Genomic DNA, 20,143 nt, shown 5'->3' on the forward strand with positions numbered 1-20,143 from the left:
AGGTTAGTTTTGTCGTGTGAGTCGAGATGAGATTTTTGAATCAGGTGTTGGAGACTTGTCAATGAAGCCGGGAATTCTGGAAGCCCAAGGACGATTTTGTATAATGTTTGGGGATGAAAAGTAGAAGTAGCGAATCCGTGGCGGTATTAATTTGCGATGTGTATAATTATTATGGGCATTTTGAAGTATAATCTATGTGCATTTTGTTGGTTAGAATATCGTATTTGTGTAATTATGTCGGCAGAGTTTAAAGGTTGCATTCTGAGAGGCCAGTCAGGTAGAACGACCAGATGTCTCATATCACTGCCAAGCGGGGTTGGGGCGAAATGCCGTCAGCTGATAGGGGTTCGCCGATCGGATAACGGGACAGGCAGAGCGTGTTACGCATTGAACTGAGATTGCATTTCTCGGCAGGGGTTAACGTTAAATGTTGGATTTAGTTGAAATTTTCATCCGGGAATAACGTATGTGTTATTTGATACTGTAAATTTGTTTAGTTGAGAACGTAATGTGCATTTGAGACCACGAACTTACAGTATAATGAGCAAGATTAGCCAAATTCAGGGTTGTCCAAAACATAGAGCGATGGTAGTGGTGATTGTTCAGTCTGTGAGGGGTGCGCAAACTTTATGGAATGTTATGACGAGATATGATATCGTAATTGGCTTACATTATACGGTGAATTACTTTGGTTCGTACGTAGATTATTAGGGTTATCCAAGTGTTAATGATGGCTAGGGTTAGATTAGATTTAAAGTGTGAGGTCATGAAACAAGATATAAATTGGACATGAATGATGTAATAGTTCTTTTTCAGCTATCGGAATCAACAGATAAACATCACAGGATTAAAAATTTTACGTCACGATTGCGTAGGAATTTGTGAAGAAACCATTAGTCCGCGGAGATAGAATTTGAAGTTCATGAAGATTTCATTAAATCATTTAAATTTATTTAATTATTAAATGCAGTGAAAACCGAATTTTGAAATAAATTTAAATCAAGCGAATAACTTGGAGATGCATTCTGGAAATCTTAGTTTGCTTTCTGGGGAATGTGTAAATGTTAACGTAACGATTAAGGGGACATATCCGAAGGTAACGGATTTTGCTGCCACAAAGTATTGTGAGCATTGCTATTGTTGTATTATTTAACTTTGATTGATGGAGCAGTGAATGTGCTGGGGATAGTAAAGTGGAAACTTTGGTCATCAACCGATGTAACTTAAGTGTTTAGCCTTCAGCTTAGAAACTTGGATGATCAGGGGGGTCATCAACCTCAGTGACTTAGATTAGGGCCTTATGCCACTGTAGCATAATTTTCCTTGCGGTCATCATCCACAATGACTTTAAAGTAACTTAGAAGTTTAGATGTCGGTCCATGACATAGTAGCAGGTCACATCGATTCAACTAAGGGTCCATGCCGTATAACCACTGTGTGGCACACACCAATTGGACTGCCTTAATTATAGCCAGAGTTCAGAGTTCGTGTTACGAGATCTGAACCATAAAGAATCACTATGATGGTACATGTAGTCTCACATGGAAGCCGAATTGAAGGATTTCCAGACTTTCCTTTTTTAATTAATAATTGAGACAATGGTTTCTAGTAAGGATGCCCATCAGGCAGTTACGTCAAAGGCTCACACCAGTGTTCTGACCCTCTATGTTAAATTAATTGTGGTGTCCAGTGGACACAATTGAGTTAAATGATACCGTTGATAAAGCAGAAATGCTACATGAAATACTTGAATAAATAGGAACATTTTTTAAACAAACCTTTCATTTGAGTAGATAGATTAGAATTACTGAACCCTACCTTTACCTCAGCAAGTGACAAAGAACCCGATACGACCCAAGAGACAGATCTCATGAACTTTGCTGATAGGTAAGAAAGGTAGGTATCCTTCAGTATGGACCAAAAGGTTTCAACATATATACACTGACTGAGCAAATGTCATGGGATAGCGGAGCACTGATGCGCAGGTGTGTTGGCTGCGCACCACACGCCCCCTGTGCAAGCGGCAGTTGTATAGGAGACCTTGTGGAACATGGAACGTCGTCGTGAGCTGACACCGTTCGGACGGGGTATGGTGGTCTGTGCCCGACGGATGGGAAGTGCGATTTCGGAAGTGGTGCGGGAATTCGGCTTCACACGATCAATCGTGTCCAGGGTGTATCGTGAATGGTTGAATGCGGGTGTCACCGTCCACAACAGACGAACGACCGGCCGTCCAACCACCATCGATGACCATGACCGGCGACATCTGAGACGGATTGTCAATAGTGACAGACGAGCAACCGTGCAACAAATCACGGCTCAATTCAACACAGGCCTTGCTAGACACGTCTCCCAGAGGACAATCCGTAGGAACATGGGTTCTATAGGGTATGTAAGCCGGCGCCGCACACGGGTACCACCGGGCACAACGACGCTCATTTGTCGCCAGTCACCAGGGATGGACATTGGAACAATGGCGTAACGGGATATGGTCGGAGGAAGCACGATTTCAACTGCACCATGCCGATGGGAGACACCGTGTATGGCGTAGACCACATAGGGCGATGGATCCCGCCTGCCTCGAAGGTGTTGTCTAGTGATGGGCAGTCTGAGACTAGGTCTCGAGATTTCTCGAGATTAGCGCAGGCACTATTTCTTGCGAGAAATTTCGAGAGATATTGAGAGCGTTGTCCCCGTATTGTGTGGCGAGCAGCGTGTCGTAAGCTTACAGGTAGTCGGAGCTGAATGTTGTTTGTGCCGAGTATGCGAATAGCCAACCACGGGCCTTCTCAATTTTGTAAGTACGTGTCAACAAGCGACTAGGGCGTTCATTTCTACCCAGGTCTATTTTGACGCAGTATAACATAATTATAAAGGATACGCATTCTGGCATTGTATGCACTGGTAGGTACACGAATGAGTAGTTTAAGTACAGAACCTGACGGCTACTGTAGGTACATGTGCCCGGATGCTGGAGGCGTGCATTATTCTAACTCGAGACGAGGCAAGATCCACCTTGCTGCATATGCAACCACCATTACGCATGAGTGGAATGTGTAATCTAAAAGAGTTTGCTCCAATTCTTTCGACAGATAGGTGTACATCGTTATCAGACCCCACATTCAATAACATATGACCACTGCTTGTATTAACTGATATTTTGGTGACGAGATAAATAATTCCTTACAATGTTATAGAGTATTCGCGTCATATGTAAAGTTAGCATAATTACCCAACAACAACAGGAGTACAACAAGCAATTCCATGGAAAGGAAATATTACAAGTACTACTAATTTAACATTCTAATTCCAGCATCATAAACAAATTGAGTATTTCCAGTGCTTAACACTGCCACTTACAATAGGCTACTATAGGTGCAGCTTTCTGCTGGCTCAACATTACAAGTGATAATAAAGTGAAGTTAAACCATCATTACCCTACAACTATAACGACAACAACGAAAGAATATATGACAAGAAATGCTACTAGTTTAACTTTCTAAATCCAGCATCATTATATACAAATTCACACACAACTTAATTCCATTACTTAACACTATGGCTTACAATACTATAAGACAGGTTGAACTTATTACTAGCTTAACACTACAAGTGATATTAAAGTTAAACCATAACTACCCAACAACTACAACAACATGAGTACAACAAGCAATTTCATGAAGAGAAAATATTAGAAGAAATACTACTAGTTTAACATTCTAAATCCAGCAGAAAATCACAAATTCAGTGTCCGTCGTTTAGAGCTTTTACTTTTCACTTTGCACTAATCATCATCTTAAACGATTTGATGTCTGTCTGTTAGGTCATCAGCCCAGAGGCTGGTTGGATCCTCAAATAGCACCACCAAAGGTTATGCGGTTATAAGGAAACCGCAAAAACCAATGGCAGCACCAAAATGAGGCGTACTAGGCAAGACGAGGAGTGAGGTATTTTGTCATTGCTTTCCTCATTGGGTCAGAAAGTGCTATTGCAGCACGACTGACCCTATAAGCAACACCTTTCATAACACTCAGATGCAATAGTCGTTCTCTGAATGTCATTACTCAGCACCACCCATACCCCAGCAGCTTCCATATTGTCACAGCCATGGCTGAGACTGGGACTTCGGTGGAAGCTACACTTTACTCTGGCCTGTGCCAAGAGATGGATACAAAAGTACTTTATCCATCAAGAAATGGCAGCAGGCAAAAACGATTTGATACCTGAAGAGAATCTATCAAAGACTGCTGCAGGTAATTTATCCCAATCCCTTATGGTCCTGTTTACGAAGGAAAACTTGCCCATATCAGTATGCTGGTTATTATTACACTACTGTAAGTGACCGTTTCCACCGGGATATTTCCCATTTGCGATGTATTTGTTAATAATAATAATAATAATAATAATAATTAGGTACTTCGGTATATGACAGTGCAATGTGCAAGTGTGTCTAGTTGTACGCGACAACTTGAAAACGATGTCCGAAAAGCAACGTAGCTCTGCAAACGATTTGGTGTCAGCTGCGTTCAGAGGACTACCAAGGACTTGTCGACTCACTTCCACGGCGTCTCACTGCAGTTCGCAGGGGCAGAGGAGGCCCCACACGCTATTGGGTGACTATCCCATGACATTTGCTAAGCCAGTGTATATAGTACCAGGGAAAATGTTTTTGGCCGCTGATACTAGCTTGAACAGCATGGAACATTTCTAAGGGGTGGAACGTAAGCATTGGAGTTGGTACAGAGAGGGGTATTAGTTCATTGGATTTATATTCTTTTGAAAATGTGGTTTTATTGTTCAACTGAAACAAATTCATATCGCCTTTTATACAAGTTGAGTTGATGCGTTGTAGCAGGCTGGAATCTCCCGACTCAGGGATGATTACTGGGCTCTGCCTGGACAGGGATCACGTCCGTACTTAATGCGAAGTTCTCGAATTTCTAGGTGCACACGTTGCGGGGTTCGATCTTGCACGACAATACTGAGAGGCGAGGCGTGACGAGCACACAAGTCCACTGTCGAGTAATTTTTTTTTTTTTTTTTGCTAGTTGCTTTACGTCGCATCGACACAGGTAGGTCTTATGGCGACAAAAATTATTTTTTTGCTTTAAATACTGCATTCATTCATTATAAGTGGGATGCGTGAAGTGTTAGTGAAATTGACACTTGCATCTTTGACTCAAACACCTCGTTGAATCACACGTCAAAAGTTCATAATATTGACACTTGAAAACAATTGAACTGAGTAACTGATCACACGTTGGATGTCAGCCGTATTGAAAAATGTAGGGGAACATGTTTTTGAACGTAGCCTATGCCATGCTCCAGAAAACAATACCTCACACCCAGGTCAGTGTTCTCCCTAGGACTTTCTTAACGGTCGCACCGCCCTTCCTTGTTTACACACCACCCGGCTAACATAACCTAGATATGTGCTAGTTACATAATATTAATACCTATTTGAATCATTGGAAACTCCAAATTAAAATGTGAATACCGTAAAACTGTTTAATTAAATGATACATTTTTATTATTGTCGGCACAATTGTATTCATTACATGAGTTTAAATGTTTACCTTCACTATCACGTAATGTCGTACGTGAGCGGTGTCTGGATTAGCGTGGAATCGCATGAGAGCACAAACCTGTATGGCACCATAATGTATTTGATGGCACTCCACAGAAACACAGTGGTATGCCCTGGTGTTATGATTATGATAGTGCAGTAGAACACTAGAAGTTCATAGTACTCTGTTATGCCTGTGTGATTACAACACTAAAAACCGGGCAAGTTGCCCATGCGGTTAGGGGCAGGCAGCTGTGAGCTTGCATCCGGAAGATTGCGGATTCGAACCCTACTGTCGGCAGCCCTGAAGATGGTTTTCCGCCACCCGGTTGACAAACATTTCTGTGGAGAACACCGCAGGTATATTACCAACTAACCCGTTATTCTTTACCGTTGAAGTATACAAAAGAACCGATGGATTCGTGTTCATTTTCAGAACACAAATGGAAATGTCCAAATACGGGTGAAAACAAAGTGATAACAGTCCTCCAAGGTGGATTTTTATCACAGTTGGAGAGCTTTAGTATGGTGTATGTGCTTCACAAGCATTTATTACTGCTTAGCATGCTCCGTATAAGTCGACGGAGGTCACGTTGCAGTATCAGGTCCCATTCTTCAATGAGAGCCTGTTTGAGGTTTTGGAGAGTGTGGTGGAACAGGACGCCCACGAACACTTCTGTCAAGCCTATCCCATACATGCCCGATGGGATTAAGGTCGGGACTTACTGCTGGCTAGTGATGGGCAACGCTCTCGCTCGAGACTGACGTCGCCGATCTCGAGACTCTCGCGAGAATCTCGAGACCGATCCTCCTGTAGCGCAAGCTGTGCGACGTACCAGTAACTACGACTGTAAACTTGATAGTATATCATTGGTAGTTATTGCGTGAATAACGTTCTCTTATGCAAACCTGTGAGCCAATACATTTTGTCAAAAGCCTGGAAAAGTACTGCATGTTCAACTATGAACCCCTTAATACCGTTAACTAAAGTGGAAACAGAATGTCAGTATCTTAAACTGTTCACGACTTATTTGGGGTGGACATCTTAGGTGAATAACAATGCATAATTTGTGAATAACTGTAGATAGAATGTACACCTACTTGGATACTAGAGGCGTGCATTATTCGAACCTGAGACGGGGAAGATGTGCTTTGCTGTTGTACGCAACCCCCATTATACATGAGTGGAACGTGTAACAGGGGTGATGGGCAACGCTCTCGAGACCGATTCTCGTGTGCTGCGAGCTGTGCGACGTCCCTGTAACTACGAGTGTAAGCTTGATAGTTATCATCAGGAGTTCACACATGGAAACGTGTGTGACGATAAATTTTGTCAAAATCCTATGAAAGCACTGCATGTTGAACTATGAGCTCCTTACCATTAACGAAATTGAATACTGAATGCCAGTATCTTAAACTGTTCACGAGTTATGTCAGGTGGACTTCTTAGCTGAATAACCCGTATAATTTGTTAATAATTGTTATTAGGATGTAACCCTACCTGAATGCCTCACAATCGTTGTCGGCAGGGTAGTTTCTTGTGATTCAGACCGGGCCGGAGGTGTTCTGTGACGATTCCTCTTCATTGATATTATGCGTTTGTAAGTGCCGGATCATACCAGAAGTTTTCCTGCCGATGTATTTTACTTCTTTTGAATAAGCAACACAGTGGGCTGTGTTATGTGACATCTCTTAAAAATAACCGACATCCACGACTTACGTTGCGTTTCGGACATTGTCTTCCAAGTTGTCGCGTACAGTTCGACACAGTTCACATTGCACCGTCATATATCGAAGTACCTACCTAATTATGACGCGAATACTCTATAGCAATTTAGATTGCACATCCCACTCATGCGTAATGGTGATTGTACATACAGCGAGGTGAATCTTGTCTCGTCTCGAGTTCGAATAATGCACGCCTCTAGTATCCCGTTACGTATACCTACAGTAGCCGTCAGGTTCTGTACTTAAACCACTCATTCGTGTACCTATCAGAGCATAGAATGCCCGAATGCGTATCCTTTATAATTATATTATACTTCGTTAAAATAGACCTCGGTATAAATGAACGTCCTAGTCGCTTCTTGACACGTATTTACGAAAATGAGAAGGTCCGTGGTTGGCTATTCGCATATTGGGAATAAATAACATTCAGCTCCGACTACCTGCAGGCCTACGACACGCTGCTCGTCGCACATTGTGGGGACAACGCTCTCGAGATTTCTCGAAATTTCTCGCGAGAAATAATGCCTGCGCTAGTCTCGAGAAATCTCGAGACCTCGTCTCAGACTGCCCATCACTACTGCTGGCCATTCCATCCCTTGAATGTCCAGTTCTCGCAAGACAGCTCTGGTGATGCGCGCTACATGAGCCCTGGCATTGTTGTGCATAAGTACGAATTCAGAGCCAACACTGTATGCAGCAACCAACTCATGCTGTAGCAGTATTTGCTAGATGTACCCCGCAGCGGTAAGATTACCACGGACGACAAGATCTGTACGGCCATCAATACTGATGCCTCCCCACATCACAGAACCTTGTCCGAATCTGTCGCCTTCGTGGACAATATTTGGCACGTACTACTCACCACGGCATCTCCATACACGTTGACATCCATTATGCTATGTCAGGGGACATCTGGACTCGTCTGTGAACACAGGTCTTCATTGGCAAAGTTGCCAGTTGACGTGGGTACGGGCAAACAGAAGGCGAGCTGCGCGGTGTTGCTGCGTTAAACAGGGCACTCGAACCGGATGTCTGGATTGTAAGAACACTTCTCTTAATCTGTCCCTTACTGTCTGGTCAGACACCATGACTCCAGTGACCCTCCTGAGGTCTGTTTGCAGTTCTCTGGCAGTTGCTGAACGACACCGCAACGCACAGATGATCAGATATCTGTCATCCTGTGGGGTTGTCATGCGTCCACGAACTTGTCCAACCCTCCTTGTGGACTGGCCTGTCTCACTGTAGCAATTCCACAAGCACTGAATAACTGATGGGAGAGGCATTGAGATCCACAGCAACACGATGAAAAGTCCACCCTTCCTGGATCAATGTGATGGCCTTGCGACTTGAACCTCGTTAAGATGTCTCGTGGGATATGCTGGTTTACGTACAACATGCTCAAATGAGCACAGCAGTCTGTGTACCTCACAACAACACACAGACGCACCGCTACTCACTTTGTTTTGAAGGGTCACCTGACAGTTTAAGGCATGGCTATGCCTACAGATGGTGTATAATTTCTATTTGTCATACCCTGAGTAGCTAAGATCTCAAGGTATACTGTATGACCACTGGAACCCCATCTACCAAATTAATGTTTACATACCAGATGTTACAAAACATGTTCCCCTAATTTTTTTGAACTGTGTATTTATAAGTAATTCTAAATAATCTCCCACATTCATTTGCACTAAAAATTCACAAACACATGTGTCAGAATTTTGGCCAAAACACAAACAATAAAAAACAAAGGTTGTCTACCACCTATACCAAATAGAAAACGAGATATTGGGGCAAGCAAAATATTAAAACTGAACCCTAACCATGGGAAAGAGAAACATTTCCTGATGTTTTGGTGGGAAGTTTGCATTGCTAAATACAGGAGTGGTGATTGGTTTTGGTGGGAATAAAGTGGCTGTGGCCTTAAGGTACAGCCCCAGCATTTGCCCGGTGTGAAAATGGGAAACCACAGAAAACAATCTTCAGGGCTGCTGACAGTGGGGTTCAAACCCACTATCTCCCGAATGCAAGCTCACAGCTGTGCGCCCCTAACCACACTGCCAACTTCATGACGTTTTGATAGGTTATTATTTATCACTAAAAGTAAGGTCTTATATGTTACATTTAATTCATTTCCATACTTTATTTAATGAAAATCATTAACATACATTTACTACCAAATACACAAAAATACATTATAAGATGAAGCAGCAGCACACTCCCTCCCCTACCTATTATAAAGGACCAGTACGCACACATTCCCACTGCCCCACCTACTTCCCCCTTTCCTCTCCACAAGACAGAGTTATGGCCTACAAAATTTCTCTTCACCTCCTCTACTTAGCTACAAAGACCAAGACCGGAAATAAACAACTGGCGTCAGTCCAGACACAGCAGCTGAAGGTAACAGATGACAGCAGCTAAGGTAATTACAGGAAAATTTCCTTTTTTTTTGCTAGTTGCTTTATGTCGCACCGGCACAGATAGGTCTTATGGCAACGATGGGACAGGAAAGGGCTAGGAGTGGGAAGGAAGCGACCGTGGCCTTAATTAAGGTACAGCCCCAGCATTTGCCTGGTATGAAAATGGGAAACCACGGAAAACCATTTTCAGGGCTGCCGACAGTGGGGTTCGAACCTACCCGAATACTGGATACTGGCCGCACTTAAGTGACTGCAGCTATCGAGCTCGGTCCATAATTTATTATAGCAACAGTAGAGGACCAATACATTCATTATTTGTTCATAGCATCACCAATTCATAATCACCGACTAGTTTATGCAATGTAAAAAGTTTCAAACAAATTTATTAAGAAACCACCATTCCAATACTTTACTGTAAAGTATTGTAAACTACTGATTGTATTACAGACTCTAATTAATCTCAATGTTTTAGTTCAGTTTCCTGTGTACTTGAGTGAGGCTGCCGGGATAATAATTCATTACGTTGGCTTAATCAAACCAAGCATTTATGGGATGCTGTCGATGCTGGTGTACGCTCCATGAGGCCCGCACCAATTACATAAGACTGATTGTGGGTTGCAATGCAAGATGTGTGGGTCCAGATCTCTCCAGAATACTTTACTGTAAAGTACCGGAATGGTGGTTTTTTAATAAATTTGTTTGAAACTTTTCCATTCTGTACTCCAATACGGCTATCATAATGAGACTCATAACATGTAATAGTTTATGCAACGTAAACAATATTGTATTATGTGCATGATTTAAGAACATTTGATAGAATCTGAGGATGTTCTTGTAGAACGAAACATGTCATTCTTTGTTTAATATTGTATTCTTTTACAGGGATGTTATAGTGTTACAGTATACACTGAGTGGACAGAAGTGCCGTGTACGACCCATGAGCACTGCGGCTTAGCTGAACAGTCTGTCACAGAGACCAGTGTCATGAAGATGGCAACACGTTGCAAGTTAACCGACTCTGAACGTGGGATGACCATCGGCGCACGGCACATGGGTCATAGCATTGCCGAGATTACACGCGAATTCAGGTTTCCGAGGTCAACAGTGTCGAGGGTGGCTTTTCAATATCTCAGAGAGAATATTACCACCCGCGTAAACTGCCGCATGGGAAGACGACAGTTGTTTAACAAACTGACATCACGTTGTCTCCGCAGAACCATACTGGGCGTATAAGCTTCACCAGCCGACGACCAACTCGTGTTCCTATAGAGCTCAATGACGTGCATGAGCCCGCGAACATCGGCAATGGACCATGGAACAGTGGCAGCGTGTTATGATCCGATGTATCCTGGTTCCAGTTGTATCAAGCTGATGGGCGCGTGAGAGTGTGGCGTATACCCCATTAAGCTATGGATCCAGCAAGTCAACAAGGTTGTGTCCAGGCAGGAGGTGGGTCAGTTCTGGTCTGGGTGGTATTCTCATGGTCACAATTAGGTCCCGTTGTCCAGCTGCAGGGAGTGCTGACAGGTGCACGTTATGTGGACATTCTTTCCGACAATCTCCATCCCTTTCTGGCCGTAGAGTACCCTGATGGAGATGTCATGTTGAAACATGGCAATGCACCATGTCACTGCTCTATGATGCCATGCAGGTGGTTGGAGGAGCACTCCAGTGAAGTTATGACCATAGACTGACCTTCCACATCCCCCGATCTTAAATCGAGCATTTATGGGATGCTATCGATGCTGGTTTACGCTCCATGAAGCCCGCACCAATTACATAAGACTGATTGTGGATAGCAATGCAAGATGTGTGGGTCCAGATCTCTCCAGAATGATTCCAACACCTTGTAGAGTCAATGCCTCGCCATATTGCTGTATTTTGAGGGCTCGCGGAGGAGCAACTCGTTATTAACATCACATTCAGTGTCTTCCCATGACTTTTGACCATTCGGTGTATATTGTATCTTGAACTTGTATGTCCGACAGACTAAAAGCTTTTAAGTTAAGAAAAAATTTGAAAGTAAAGCCAGTACATGGAAAATAAAGTAAAAGCGAGGTAGAAGGTGAACAGGTGATTAAAATTAGAACAATATCAAATGGGTTCAGGAAACCAACTCTGAAGACAAATGTTACTGAGAACAATCTTCACTTAAAGAAAAGGAGGTTTTATGCACCACGCTTGAAGAACAGTCACTTGCCAGCACAAGTGAATTTTCCACTATCCTTAGTGTTTCGAACCTACAGTTGCTATATATTCTCCAACTCAACACACAGTACCGAAGTCTAGAATTAAAATGGAAAATTAGCTGGAAAATTTATAATGTCAAATAATGGACCATTTATATTGGTATTATATTGTTATCCATACGAACTGATACCAAGAAACAACTGCCTATTATTTTGCTGATATCTATGTTATTCCATCTTTGTCCATTCACAAAACTGATGTTAATAATTCTGCTTTATTTATTCATTTTGACAAAGATGTTCCTTAAATGCACATAATTTGTTTAATTTCCAACTAGAGAAGTTTCAGAATTTTCTAGACAATTCAAACCATTCTGCAACTCCGAAAGGTAAGGAGTGGAAAATCATAATCACCATTCTGCCTCTAAAGTGTAATATTAATCATCTTACTATCAGATAGGATTATAATTTCCATGTCCAATCTATCAGTACAAAAAAAAAAAAAAGGTCTAAAACACTATTAACTTGGGGTATCAACGTGATAATCTACCTATTGATATAAAAACAGTAACTAATGTGTACAAGTTTAAGAATTCTGTAAAATTACTAATATGAAAGACATATTAGTCGTAATCAGTTGAAATTGATCTGCATTGTAAAATATTGTAAGAAATAAGATTCCTGTACCTAAAAGTTCATGTTGTATTCCTGCCATTCCACTTGTTCCAAACAAAAGACGAGATATCGAGACAAACAAAATACTAAAATTGAACCCTACTCACTAATGCTGTGCTACTTAATGTGTCTCTCCATATGTAAATATGTTAAGACTGTCCCTACCTTGAGTCTTAGGCTCTTTGGGACCTTTATAGAGAAAAAGAAAGAAAGAAAGAAAGAAAGAAAGAAAGAAAGAAAGAAAGAAAGAAATGCAATCAGCCCAGTTTTACAGCTGGATGCTCTTCCCTATTTTATACCTATGTGAAGGTATGCATTATTTAAATTTTTTTTTTTTGCTAGTGGTTTAATGTCGCACCAACACATTAGAAGGATTTCGACAATGCAAGGATATCAAAGAGCAAAAGGGCTAGGATTGGGAAGGTAGTGTCCATGGCCTTAATCAAGCTACAGGCCCAACATTTACTTGGTGTGAAAATGGGAAACCACGGAAAACTATCTTCAGGGCTGCCGGTGGGATTTGAACCCACCATCTCCCGAATGCAAGCTCACAAGGGATGCATTCACTATTGTATGTTTCTATGGAGGTTTGTTGTGCATAGATGAAGATGCATACCAAGACAAACATCCAGTCCCTGAATCAGACGAATTAACCACACACAGTTAAAAATCCCGAACTGACTGGGAATCAAACGCAGGCCCCTCTAAACTGAAGACCAGTATGCTGCCCATTCAGCCAAAGAGCCGGACCACAGTTCTTCTTAAAAATATTTAACTGAAATGTTTTCCAATGGTATACATATAATGAAATCACTCCTGGACACAGAAATGCTAGTTTACACATCATCATCTGTATCATTGTCAATTCTGCCAACTATTCCACTTTCATGTGATAAATAAATTGAACAAAGTTTCCTTCCATGCATTATTTTAAAATCAAATATATACTTCCCTTCTCTGAATACCCAGAAATCTTCTCATGTAGGTGCTGCTGATTTATTTTAGAAACATGGAATATAATTAAAAATTTTAGTGTTTATGTGGGGAATAATTTATTTATTTACTTTTTTGGTAGTGGTTCAATGTCTCACTAAAACACCAAATGTTTTCGGCGACATAAGGATGGGACAGTGCTAGGAGTGGGAAGATAGTAGCCATGGGCTTAAGGTAGGGACCTACAGCCCACCAGGCAAGTTGGCCGTGCAGTTAGGAGCGTGCAGCTGTGAGCTTGCATCCGGGAGATAGTGGGTTTGAATCCCACTGTCGGCAGCCCTGAAGATGGTTTTCCGTGGTTTCCCATTTTCACACCAGGCAAATGCTGGGGCTATACCGTACTTAAGGCCAAGCCGGCCTCCTTCCAACTCCTAGCCCTTTCTTATCCCATCATTGCCATAAGACCTATCTGTGTCGGTCCGACGTAAAGCCACTAGGAAAAAAAATAGAAAGGTACAGCCCCAGCAATTGCCTGCTCTGAAAATGGGAAATCGTGGAAAACCCTTTTTGGGACTGCCGACTATGGGATTTGAAGCCACCATCTCCCGAATGACAGCTCTCTGTGAGGAATATTCATTTTTGGTTTAGCCGTTATGCTAAAGTAATTGTCAATATTAAATATAATAATTTTCCTATATTATTTCTAAAAGCAAATTAAAAAAACTATTACCCAGTCATCTGTCTTGTATTAAATTATCTATGTAACACTTCAATGATGACTGCATTTAATCTTGTTTCATCAAAAATTAAAATGTTTTCCATTCACATTACTACTATTCTATTAAACATGCTATGAACAAATATAGCTTTCCCTTTTTCCTTAAACAAAACTGCCAAAGATCCAATAACTGAATGACCATTGTTAAGAATGCATATCTTACATTTATCAATGTACCATATGCATCTACATGCTATGCAAATAAATCCAGAATATTCATGCAATAAAATATTTTTTTTAAACTTCCTCCAATAGAAAGGTATATCCTTGAAAAATTAAAACACATCTGTAACAAATGTTTATATATTCGTTTCAGTAAGTTACTTCATAAAAGTTTTTTTTTTAAGTTTCTTTTTAACTGTTTGGTTCTTCAGTCTGCCAAAACTAATTTTGAGTAATAAATTTATAAACTACCTGTACAAGAAACACTATGCTCAATAACAGTATTATACTTGAGAAAGTAAACATGTGTGTCTCTTTTTTCAGGTAGTTTATTTTGTGTTTAATTTTTACTCAAAATTAGTTTTGGCAGAATGAAGAACCTAACTCAGTCAAAACTGAAAAGAGATGAATTCAGATATTACCAAAAAAGCCTTCTTAAAAGGTTTTCTTCTTACAAGATGTTTTTAGGCTGTTTCAAACAAGCTTAAAATGAAGCAGTGAAGTTTCAAGCATTAGGACCTTTTTAGCAGTATCCTACTATTGGTACCAGTTTTATACAAAGAAACATTGTACACAAGCATAATAGCCATTGGCAGCAATTTAGACTGGCCTTGAATAAGCAATACAATGCTCCTATTTGATCCACATTGGCTCAGTGCCCAAGCCAATCAAGCTACGGAAACAACCCACCCACAAATGAGAAAAGGCAATGGACAGCTTCATTCTTATTTTTCTAAAGTTGCACACTGAACTCCCACACCTATAATTAAATGGTCACCTAAATATTCATATACCACTCTAATGTTTCTTATAAAAATCAGCCCATAAAAGTAGTTAGTGGGATTTAAAACCAATGACACTGAAGTTATTAAATCTATCAACTATTGCATGAAATATAAAGAACATTACAATTATCATCATTATTATTTGCTTTCCTTTTACTACATCCCAAAGCCTTTCGACAATATTTCTGCAGGAATGACAACTACAGAAATGAATGCAATATCATTCACACAAAATATCCTGATTATTCTTTTTACTTATTTAAAACTTGTAAGAATATACTGCAAGACGTTCAAGATGTGTCTGAAAACAGGATGATAATTATGATAAAGATGGTTTTCCGTGGTTTCCCATTTTCACACCAGGCAAATGCTGGGGCTGTACCTTACTTAAGGCCAAGGCCACTTCCAACTCCCAGCCCTTTCCTATCCCATCGTGGCCATAAGACCCATCTGTGTCGGTCCGACTTTACTTCCAGTAAAGTCTAGCTTCTTCAGCGAGTGCTTGGGGTAATGCTCAGAAACATATTTATCCACAAATATGTTCTTATTCTTGTTCCCAGCTTTCTAATCTGATTTGAATCATTGTTATACTCATATATCATTGCCTCTGGCATCTATTCTTTTGAGAGGTAGAGATACCTTCAAAGTTGACAGCGGCTATACTCTAACTTTGCTTTTGAGCCAGTGGCTGAGCCAGCGTGAAATTTTACATGACAACTGATGTGATCAGTTACAGGACATCCAGTTTTTCATGTGCTCAGAACTAGTAACTTGACTATTCATTTTTAAATCCCACATGCATTGGCTGGGATTCGAACAGTAACCACCTTGATCAGAAGTCTGTGACTATGTCTCTTGGCTATTACACCCCTTGAATCAGTAGGTAACCTACAGTTACAGAGAAGATATTAAGATCTCTATATAGCCAAATGGCTGTTAGCGGTGTCAGTAACTGGATTGGATGTGCTTCCAACTGTTCGAAGAGCAGAAAGCATGTTTGTTGCCCCGGATTCAGGTATCTGTTGTCACCATGTTTAAAAGTTGAAAAACAAAAGGGCCATCCAACTTCAAGTAAAGTCTAGCTTCTTCAATGACTGCTTGGGGTAGTTGAGGTGGAGATTAATCAAACTGCCAATGTTCAGGAACCAGACATGGTACTAAACTATTCCTACCTTTTATTAATTAGCAAAGTGTTCATCTGAATAATATAATATGATATGCTTCTTTAAGACCTAATTCAGCAACTCGCACGTGGTAATTCTGAAATCCTCCTTTCACATAAGTCTCTCATTTGATCCTGGCACTTGCAAATGATGAACCAGCACAAAGTCCTGGGGCACATACTCAATTCCTAGTCCCACAAATAACTATAGGCTACTATTTTTTTAGGCAGTGAATTTTAGCATTTTGAAATCATAAATTTGGCATTTAAACTTGTAGATTTAACATTTTGTAGTATTTATACATTTGTAACTTAGCATTTTGAAAAAAGAAAAAACAATGAGTTATTTCTGATAAATAGGTCTAAGTAACATCTCTTGAAAAATATTACGGTAATGTAAAATTAAAATCGCATTAGCATGAGCTAAGAGTAAAATAAAAATACATCTTAAGTAAAATAAAATTGTAAATTTATTTTAAATCGATACTGGCCTAAGCATAACAGATAAAACCAAGTTGATATTGATGCAAAATCAGAATAAAAAATAATCTTAAGTCATGCTCATGAATCAGTGACTCTGCTGAAGGAAATCATAGAACATACCAGAATATGCTGTTCTGTCATTTGTGTTCTCCTATCACAATTTAAAAATATCTTTCAGCATCATATAAAATACAATTATTTTCCTATCCCGTCTTCACAAGAACAAACTTTAAAAATGATTAGTTTATGCCCGAGGACAGAGGTAGAGCTGCTGGGTTCCGTAAAATCCAGACAGTTCCTTCACATAAAATGATAAATGAAAGATTAAGTTAAATGTAGACATAAGTTTTTGGGCTTTTGCCATGTCAGAAAACAAGATGAAATTCTTTATGTTTCACAACAATTACAGGCCATGAAAGCATCAATCTAAATATGAAAGACTAAATGAATATCATCATGCAACTAGCAGAGAATAAATATTACAATGACTCCAGTAAAGAATGAAATAATTCCTCTTTGAAATAAAGCAGTCATCTGCAAGTAAAGTGAGTAGACCAGTGAGGACCTTAACTTCTGAAATGATGTGGATGCACATTTTGGCTGCATCAACAAAGAAAACGGGAGATCACTAAAACTCACCATCTCAAGCATAATATTCAAATATCTAGGGGGCGGTTAGAATGTTGCCTGTAGCCAAGCTAGGCTATGTCAAGTATGTGGTTATATTTAGAATTTACAGGAATTTCAAGTCTGAATAAAAGTAAAAAAATTAAAAACGCAGCAACCGTCACTGTCAAACTCAACAGCATTGAATCATTTGCAATATAAACATATGGGCCCATACACATGTGTATAAAATGAAACAGGAATAAAGAATAGAACAAATTTATTTATTTATAGTGTAGTAGTACTGTGAAGGAAAATTTGAAAAGGTTGAAAATTAATTTTTAGGAAAGTAAATTAATATTGTACCTTGTGTATCAGTGTTTATTAAAATTGGAATGGAGATTTATTTTTCCCGAATTAAAAAGAGCTAATTTGTTATGTGAAAAAACATCAAAGACAGGAAGCAACATATGAATTCATCCACAGAATGAATACGAAACGCTAGTGTGCGTAGGCAAGACAAGAAAATAAGAAGAGAAAACAGGCCTAAGGTAAACCCAAAAACACAGAAGAACAAGGACATTACCTCTACATTACCTGTTACCTTTATGCATGGTCCCTTGCCTCATCAACCCAAGTTCTTCATGATCTCTTTCATCTAAGCCGTTGACAAGGTCAGCTTCCCAGCTTCGTTACAGAGACAGGCACCTATACTCTTACAGGAGCAATTAATATTAACTTTTAATGTGGAATGCATAGGATAACAAGAAAGCTGGACATATTCCTATCCTGCTTCCTGTTTTTAACGTTAATTTATAGAGTTTTAAAAATATAGCAGGTTTGCTTAACTTTAATCTCCATTCAAGAAGAAACTTGAACTAAAACCAAGATTCATTTGGCCTTATAAATATACTGTGTCAAATATTGTAGAAGACTCAACAGTAAACTTCTCACACTGGCATCTCTTAGAATCTATACCAGTAACTTAGCAATTGATAGATGAATATTGAACACCTATTATTATTTTTTACTATGTGGTGTCTTTTCTAATTAGCACTGATCAAACAATGGTTCATAAAATTGCCCAGATACTTCCACTCACTCAGCACACAATAAAACAAATACATTATGGATAAAAATGTCCATGAAAAACATTTCCTCAAATATTATCAAGAAAAAGGATATCATTTATATCACAGTAGCAGATCTTTAAAGAATGCAACCCATAAAACATTAATCCAACAGATATACTGAAGTAAAAGTAGTCAGTTACTGTAACTCCCTCTTACAATGCTCACCTGTCATTGTATTTATCCTATTCAAGTTCCTATCTTTCTATACATGATTTACACCCAGCCATCAGAACCGAAAGCCTGAGAGAAACACCTCTACTATTTTTTACTCCCAAACCATACATTATCAGTACTTAAGCTACCGTACTTTATCAAAATCAGCTATTCTCATTTCTTCCAAGGGGAACAAAATAGAATAAGCCAAGCAAAATAATACCAAACAGGTGTAAGCAGGCATAAATATATAAAAACCAAAGGTTGGAAAATTTCAAGATTAGGGAAGATATAGATTTCCAGTGCAGTACATCTTTGTCACAACACATTTTATACTGGTCACATGGGCGCCATATGACAGTTTGTAGGGGGGGGGGGCTAGACCTGAGTGTACGTAGTATTTTTAATATTTTGGAAGATAAATGGCGACTTGTATACTGCGGTAGAATAATCCATGGTATACCCTGCCTTTTGGTGGGAGACGGTACTACCATTTCTACGTAATAGTGACTTTTAAATCATTTTCTTGAAAGGAAAGCACCTGATTACATTAGACTTTTGCCTTTCCTCAAGAGCTGGGTGGGGGGGCGTGGCCCCACCTTGCCCCCGTGTACGAGCGCCCTTGACTGGTCATGCCCATACTTAGTACAGAGACGAGTTTTAAAATCATGCATACTAAAGTTGGAACGCTTTTACAATAGGGTAACAAAAATGCATTACATAAGCCTCCCGATATACCAGTTAATCTTACGGTTGCCAATTTGAGAAGTACCGATATGTGGGCTCTGGCCTATAACAATTAAGAAGTATGTTACCTCTAATACAGAAATCAACAATGATGTGCACTGTTAAGGTTAAATGCAGTGATTTGATCAGTATCAATTTGAGAAAACTTTCTACTAAAGAACCCTACAGATACTGTAATCATTTTTGACAATCCACCAGGATTAAAATCATTGATAAATTTAAAAATCTAATGGCAGATAAGTCGCTAATATGAATATGGAATTAGTGGGGAGTCATATCAATATATTTTCTACTTAGTTCGAAAATAACCCATTCTAGCAAATTATCAGCCCGATTGTCAGCGAGTTACAAGAAAAAACAGCCTGACCAATGGGCTATTTAAAAAAAAAAGTAGAATCACAGGAGTGCAATCCGTTTATTTGAAGTCCCACATGGATAAATATGGAGAATACAGGAAGGCTATACAGTAGCCTATTTACTTCACCAAAGCAGAGTAAGGGTGGGGGAGGAAGGGGCGGAGTTGTCGTAAAACATCGGGTCCAATAAATTTATAACAATCAATCACTCACTCACTCACTCACTCACTCATACAGAACATGTACGACCTTCATGGTCCATAA

The sequence above is a fragment of the Anabrus simplex genome, chromosome 2 (assembly GCF_040414725.1).
Source record: "Anabrus simplex isolate iqAnaSimp1 chromosome 2, ASM4041472v1, whole genome shotgun sequence".
NCBI lineage: Eukaryota > Metazoa > Arthropoda > Insecta > Orthoptera > Tettigoniidae > Anabrus > Anabrus simplex.